We start from the raw sequence: 8,912 nt of genomic DNA on the forward strand, positions 1-8,912 counted from the left end.
TTGGAATGAAGTAGGAGATCGACATTTAACTGGTCCCGAGATCATACATGAAACGACTGAGAAGATAGTGCAAATCAAGGAGAGATTGAAAACAGCCCGTAGTCGCCAAAAGAGCTACGCCGATGTTCGAAGGAAACCATTAGAGTTTCAGGTCGGGGACATGGTTATGCTAAAGGTGTCACCTTGGAAAGGTGTAATACGTTTCGGCAAAAGGGGTAAACTGAACCCAAGATATGTAGGTCCGTTCAAGATTATCGAACGCATTGGACCGGTAGCTTATCGACTCGAGTTACCGCAACAACTCGCCGGAGTACATAATACCTTTCACGTCTCAAACCTTAAGAAGTGTCTTGCAAAGGAAGACCTCACCATTCCTCTTGAAGAAATCCATGTCGACGAGAAACTACAATTCGTCGAAGAACCAATTGAAATCATGGACCGTGAAGTTAAACAGCTCAAACAGAGCAATATACCGATTGTTAAGGTTCGTTGGAATGCTAGAAGAGGTCCCGAGTTTACTTGGGAACGAGAGGATCAGATGAAGCAAAAGTATCCACACTTGTTTCTCGATGACGCAAAATAGGTACAATTTTAAAATTTCGGGACGAAATTTATTTAACGGGGAGGTAATGTAACGACCCGCACTTTTTCGATCATACTATACTTATAAGATTAATATTTACATAAATTAAACCTTGCCAACATGATAAGCAATCCAAATTGATGAGATTTATATTTCCGAAAAGAGTTCTACACAATGTTTGACCGTCTAGTTTGACCGATGATATCACGAACTATACAATATATGATAATTATACGTTTGTGTATATATATATATGTATATATACATATTTAACATGATTAATAAATGTTTTAATATCTCATTTTGTATTAATAACAACAAGTTATATGTGTATTTTGAAACTACTAACTTAAGTTTTCAAAACAATAACTATACGTAACGTTATTTGACATAAATACTTAAGACTTATAATGTTATACATATATTGTATAAGTAATGTATTTAATTACTTTTAAAGAACTTAAATACATAAAACCATATAAGTGTATTCACAAAAGATAGCTATATTTGAATCCTCATTTCATTTTTCACAAAATTTCTATACGTATACCTAGAGTATTTGTACTCGTATCATACCTAGCTCCTATACGTATTTACTAATAGTAAATACACATCAAAATCACCACCTAACCAGCCATTATTCATGCCCTTAGAGCTAGGTAATTACTTTTGGATGATTACTTGACTAATTAACAAAATTACAAACTAAAAATCTTATCATGTATTACATGATACATGTTTTTTTTTAGGTTATAAGTATCACCATTTCTAGTTCATTTTCTAACCTCATTTTTAGTTAAACACACACTCTTTCACAACCCTTAAAACCCTTAATCAATTCAGCAAAGTTCCATAAAGATCTAGCTTCAAAAACTATACTAAAACACCATAAGAAAACCATACAAAAACACTTCAAGAAAACCCTCCAAGAACACCAACTTACTACCAATCTTTCATCCACTTCTATCACCCTTTTGATTCTAGCTTCTTACTCCTCTTTTACAGCAAACTTATCCAAGGAACTTGAGGTAGAATCTATGTTCATAACCTTATTCAATTCATATATATATAGCTATCTTATTTTGTGGTACAAAAGTTTAACAACAAGAACATAGTTTGAATGTTTTCAAACTTGTTTGCAAACTAAATAGATCCTTCTAACTTAACTTTTAAAATACTTCAAGACCTGTAATATAACTTATGTATATGCTAATTTAACAAGGTAAAACTTGGTTTTTCAAAGTATAAGTATTTTTAGAAAAATGGTCATTAAATGATTTTGTTGTAACAAAAATGTTTAACTTCATATGTTTCACTAATGTTTCACTTATGCCGTATGATTTTGAATACAAACCAAGGTATTTACAGTTCATAGTCTTAAAGAAGAACTCGATCCAAGAAGATGGCAATTTGAATCAACGAAAACGGATTTGTAACGAAGAAACTATGACAGAAACAAAATTGGTTATCCTAGATCATTTCAACTACGGGATCAATTGGAAAAAAATGATATAAATCACATATTTCTAAGATAACATGATATTTTATATATATGTACTTATAATTCAATTTTATATGGTTCAGGATCACCCGTAAACAACACGAGAAGATTAATCATAAGATCCCATGATTGTACGCAACACGTCATTTGACAACACCGGTACTTTATGTACGCAACACGTCATTTGACAACACCGGTACCATGGGTCAAGATTAATCTCGACCAATACATATACGATGGGGTTTTATTTATTTCGTTGGGGGTTTTGTTTATTGCGGGTATATTAAACATCTAAAAATGAACCATTAAAAATTGAATTACTAACATCGGAATGCTAACTACGGACTAAGGAAATATTCAAAATATTAAAAGTATAACAAGTATATATATATATATAACGTTTGTTTTAAAATGAAAACATATTGATATATTATATATGGATAAGTTCGTGATATCAACCGGAAGACTGAGTCAAAATATATATATCATCAAGACAAGAGTGAGTATATAGTCCCACTTTTAAACTCTAAATATTTCGGGATGAGAATACATGTATTTTATGTTTTACAATATGGACACAAGTAACTGAAAAATATATTCTACGTTGAGTTGTACCACTGGCATACTTCCCTGTAGCTTGGTAACTAATATTTACAGCGGTATTGTAAACGCGAATCCTGTTGATAGATCTATCGGGCCTGACAACCCCAACCGGACTGGACGACCAGTATTCAACGGTTGCACAGTACTTCGTTTTGTGACTACACTTGGTACGGTGTAGTAAGATTTCATATTAAAGGGAATATGCGACGTGAAAATGTTAAGTATGGTTACCAAGTGCTCAACCACTTAGAATATTTTTATTGAAATGTTTATATACGAAATCTTGTGGTCTATATATATATATTGCTGCGCACTAAACCTATATCTCACCAACTTTATGTTGACGTTTTTAAACATGTTTATTCTCAGGTGATAATTAAAGCTTCCGCTGCATTATGTTGAATCTAAGCAGGATCATGCGTACTCATATTTGTGTCAAAAATAAAACTGCATATCCGAGGACGTGTGTTGTAAAATATGCTAGAAATCGTGTTGTTATTATCATTTGTAAAGTTTGTAAGTCGAAGATTATCGTTAAACGATAATCATCTTTTTATTGTCTAAAGCTTGTAACAAAAATAATGGTTTGGTTTGTAATGTATAATATATGCAGTTTTCCTTTTTAAAAATGTCGCATATAGAGGTCAATACCTCGCAATGAAATCATACGTTATCTAACACGTTCTTATGGTTAAGGACGGGTTATGACATCGAGTTATTGAACGATTATGACTGTAAGATGGAATATCATCCTGGCAAGGCAAACATAGTTGCTGATGCCCTTAGTCGAAAAGACGATGTTAAACGTGTTCGTGCCTTAAACCTGAAAATAAAATCAAATCTTATATCACGAATCTGCGAAGCTCAACTGGAAGCTATTAAACCAACACTTATCGAAGGTGAAGGACCTATCGGTTTCGAGAACCAACTCCAAGTTAAAGCTAATGGTACATGGTACTTTGGCAACAGAATTTGGGTTCCTCGCTTCGGTAATCTCCGTGAACTAGTCTTGGATGAAGCGCATAAGACTAGGTATTCTATTCATCCGGGTTCCAGTAAGATGTACCACGATGTGAAGGAATTCTACTGGTGGCCTAATATGAAAGCCGACATTGCTACTTATGTTAGTAAGTGTCTCACTTGTTTGAAAGTCAAGGCTGAACATCAAAAGCCTTCTGGTCTGTTGACACAACCCGATATTCCGCAGTGGAAGTGGGAATGTATCGCTATGGACTTTATTACTAAATTGCCCAAGACTTCTAGTGGAAATGATACTATATGGGTCATAGTAGATCGTCTTACTAAATCTGCTCATTTCTTACCGATCAAGGAGACCGACAAGATGGAGAGATTGTCACAACTGTATATCAAAGAAATTGTCTCTCGTCATGGTGTTCCTATATCAATCATATCCGATCGCGACACTAGATTCACTTCCAGATTCTGGAAATCCTTACAAACTGCTCTTGGAACTCAACTCGACATGAGTACTGCTTATCATCCGCAAACCGATGGTCAAAGTGAACGAACCATTCAAACATTGGAAGATATGCTTCGCGCTTGTGTTATCGACTTCGGCAAAGGCTGGGATAGACATTTGCCTTTAGTTGAATTCTATTACAATAATAGTTACCACTCAAGTATTAAGGCTGCACCTTTTGAGGCCTTATACGGACAAAAATGTAGATCCCCACTGTGCTGGGATGAATTAGAGGAAAGACAGTTAACTGGTCCTGAAATCATACACGAGACAACCGAAAAGATAGTTCAGATTAAGAAATGAATAGAAACTGCCCGCAGCCGACAGAAGAGCTATGCTAATAAAGGTCGGAAAGATTTGGAATTCCAAGTTGGTGACAAAGTCATGTTGAAAGTATCCCCTTGGAAAGGCGTCGTTCGTTTTGGTAAACGAAGCAAACTAAGTCCGCGTTTTGTTGGACCCTTCAAAATTACTGAAAGGATCGGACCCGTGGCTTATCGATTAGAATTACCTGCTGAACTTAGCAGCGTACACGACGTATTTCATGTCTCGAATCTTAAAAAGTGTCTCGCTGATGACACTCTCGTTATTCCTTTAGATGACATTCGCATTGATGATAAAATGCACTTCATAGAGGAACCCGTAGAAGTCATGGACCGATCTGCTAAACGCTTAAAACAAAGTACCATACCTATTGTTAAGATCCGTTGGAATTCACGACGTGGCCCCGAGTATACCTGGGAACGTGAAGACCAAATGAAACAGAAATATCCCCATCTCTTCTCAACCACTGATGCATCCGAGAAGTCTACCTAAAACTTGGGGACGAAGTTTTTATTAACGGGGAGGTACTGTAACAACTCTCACTTTTCGACTTCTAAATTACTGAATTAACCCTAGGGTTATATGTCTGACTATATGTATTAAGGGTTGTTATATACAATTAAATATTGACCGAATAGTAATTTTTAGTCAACAATGTACGCTTAAATAAATAATATATTATTAATTTATATAATTTGACATAATTTAACTAAGTATATAAACTTTGTATCACTTTTATTATTTAGTTAATGTATTATATATTTAACTATATAATAAATCCAATTATATATAAATGTAATAATATTTACAAACTTACTAAAGCTATAGTTTAATAATTAAAATCATAATTATTATTAAAAATATAAAATACCAAATTATTTATTATTTTTATGCAAATTTTGTATTTATTAATTAAATAATAAAAAATAAAAATAAAAAATAAAATATTATTGACAAATATTCTTGGAAAAACATTAAATAAATTTGTTTATTTACATAAAAAAAATTCTTAAAATAAATAAAAAATAATAATAAATAAATAAATAAATAAATAAATTACTTTTTAATTAAAAATTGTAATGGAAAAACTACTTTTATTATTTTATTTTGTGCATTATCCCATGACCTAACATTTAATACTTTTTAATTTTAAAATCCCATTAAGAATTAAATATTTCTTTTTCTTTTAATTATTTTATTCTTTTTACCTAATTTTTTCAAGTATAAATACCCCTCATTTCTCATTAAACTCACACCAAAATTTCTCTCATTCTCTCTTTGAAGAATTACTACTAGTAAGTATTCTTTTCTTACTTTTTATTTTTTTTACTTTTTACTTTTTACTTTTTACTTTTTACTTCGGTTATTATTTTTACCGAAACATGTAAATAATGTTATAAATTATATGCAATTAAAAATAAAATAAATAACATGTATACACTATTACTATTACTAGCACCTATAACCTACTACTTATATTGTAACATAAAAACATTTTGGGATATGTATTAGAGATGTATAGATCTTCGAACTTTCTTGACGAATGGTTTCTATGAGATTCTAGGCAGAGGGTTTGGATTTCCGACTTAAAGGGTCCTATGGCTCAAGCCCCTAGATCTAAATTAGCCATTCGAAGGGAAAGGGTTGATTGGAAGCTTATCTAATACGACAAGTATCCTAAAATGGAAAACACTGATAAAAGTAGAAACTCTCTAGTCATAGAAACTTAGTAAAATAAGAAACTTTCTAAAAATGGAAACTTTATAAAAATAGTAACTTACTAGGAATAGAAACTTAGTAAAACAAACTATACTTAAACACATACTTAAACTTAAACATGGGCAAAACACTTAACTACTCTTAAATTTCAATAGGTTGACTTTCCTGCTCACTCCTTCAACTCTTTATTCCGAGGAATAACTCTCTCTCTACTTACTAAGGTGAATTCATAGCCCCTCTTTAATTGCTAGCAAACTTACTTACTTTTACTTGGGGTGAGACACATGCTGTTTTTACTTTTTACACTTTAGACACAAGTACCAAACTGTTAAACTATGCTATACCCGGCTATGTCCGACTAAGTCCCTACAGTGATATTTTTAATTGCTGCGGCATGCTTAATTATTGGGGGTAGGCCTATCGGGAGTAACGTCCCCGATACATTTGACCAAGTCATTGTATTACTTAATAATGAAATTAAACCGACAAGGACAGACACAACTTGTCATGGGGCAAAACTTGAACGTTTAGTCTAAATATCACGCATTGGCATAACTTTTTGATCCTGCGGGAGATCAACTTTACAAACTAAATCTTGTGGTCTAAAACAATGACAAACTTTTTGTTAAACCTATGAACTTCACTCAACCTTTTTGGTTGACACTTTAGCATGTTTTGTCTCAGGTGCTGTTTGATTCAAGCTCTTATACTTACTGCTTATGTGATGCTACTTGGACATAGGATCAAGAGATATCTCATTTATTACTTCTGCATGTGAACATTTACGATATTGTTATTCCTGTCATTGTAACGACATTTCATTTTCCGCTGCGTACTCATTAAAGTTAAATTCATCATTTAGTATTGTTCTCGTTTATTATAATATGTTGGTATGTTTTGATAATAGCGACGTTCCTTCCAGACCCTATTGGGAGGACGTTACAAGTACTCATGTGTAAAGACCCGTCCTAATCCTCCTGGACGAAGTCATCAACATTTGGCCCCATTGCGATGATCGACTCCAAGTAATGTCCTTTACATGAGCTAATGCACAGCGGAAGACTTAATTCGTACCTGAGAATAACATGCTTTAAAACGTCAACATAAAGTTGGTGAGATATAGGTTTGATGCTAGGAGCGTTATAACTATGGACCACAAGATTTCATATAGATAAAGATAATTATAAAAAAAAATATTCTAAGTTGTTGAGCACTTGATAACCATACTTAACATTTAATCAACGTCGCATATTCCCTTTATTATGAAATCTTACTACACCGTACCAAGTGTAGTCACCGAAACGAAGTACTGTGCAACCGTTGAATACTGGTCGTCCAGTCCGGTTAGGGTTGTCAGGCCCGATAGATCTATCAACAGGATTCGCGTTTACAATACCTCATGTAAATATTAGTTACCAAGTTACAGGGAAGTATGCCAGTGGTACAACTCAACGTAGAATACATATTTTAATCACTTGTGTCCATAACGTAAATCATAAAATGCATGTATTCTCATCCCGAAATATTTAGAGTTTAAAAGTGGGACTATATACTCACCATACTGTATTTTGTAGTAAAAATACATATAACATCATTGAACACGTATAAGGTTGGCCTCGGATTCACGAACCTATATCATTATATATATATATATATATATATATATATATATATATATATTAATACATCTAATTGTAATCGAACAATTTATATATTATTAATTGACCTAAATGTTATTTTAATAAGTTATATGTTTTTGTTAATACCTTAATTATATATATATATTTGATTATATATTTAAAATGAAATTTTATTATAATAATATAATTAAGTTATGTATTAAATGTATCTTTATATAATTAATATTTACTACTTGTTTTTTTAATATTAATAATGGCAATAATATTAATAAAAATGATACTTTATAATAATAATTTTAATAATACAAATGATAATTTTAATAATATTAGTAATGAAAATAAAAGAAAAATTATACTTTACTAATAATGATAATTTTAATACTAATGATAAAACTTATAATAAAATTGATAAAAGTTATAATGCTACTTATGTTTTCAATAAATAAAATGATAATACTAATGATAATAATTATAATAATTATAATAATAATAATAATAATAATAATAATAAATTTTAGACTACCTTAAAATGCTAAAAAGAGAGTAAACTACCCGGACCGGGACTCGAATCCGCGACCCCTTGTTAACCAGAACCACTCCTAAACCACTCCTCCGTTCTAATTATTCTGATATAATCTCGTTTTTTTAATTTTTCTTAACCCTTTTTAAGAAGCCCAACAATATAGTCCAAGTTGCAAGTCCATTAACAACCCAAGTGTTCCAATCCCAATCCAATATCTTTTATCTACTAAATGATGATCCATCTATCTATTTAATAAGCCCGATAAATAATAAAAAAAATGAAAGTCTGATGCTCGATTGGGATTTATCTCAGCCGCCACAATTATTGGTTATCGCCTCTTTCCTTGAGTGTTAATCGTCTTCTTCAACCCACCACTGTATCATCGTTACTACTATTTATCGTCTCCCTCATCGAGCATCGTCATTTTAATCGTGACCCAATCGTCTTCATGACTGCTCAACCGTAAGAAGAACAGGTACAACAACAGTTAAATAGCAGTTGCGGTTTCAAATAGTTTGTAGGTGGATGGTAGGGTATTC

Source organism: Rutidosis leptorrhynchoides, chromosome 8 (genome assembly GCF_046630445.1).
Source record: "Rutidosis leptorrhynchoides isolate AG116_Rl617_1_P2 chromosome 8, CSIRO_AGI_Rlap_v1, whole genome shotgun sequence".
NCBI lineage: Eukaryota > Viridiplantae > Streptophyta > Magnoliopsida > Asterales > Asteraceae > Rutidosis > Rutidosis leptorrhynchoides.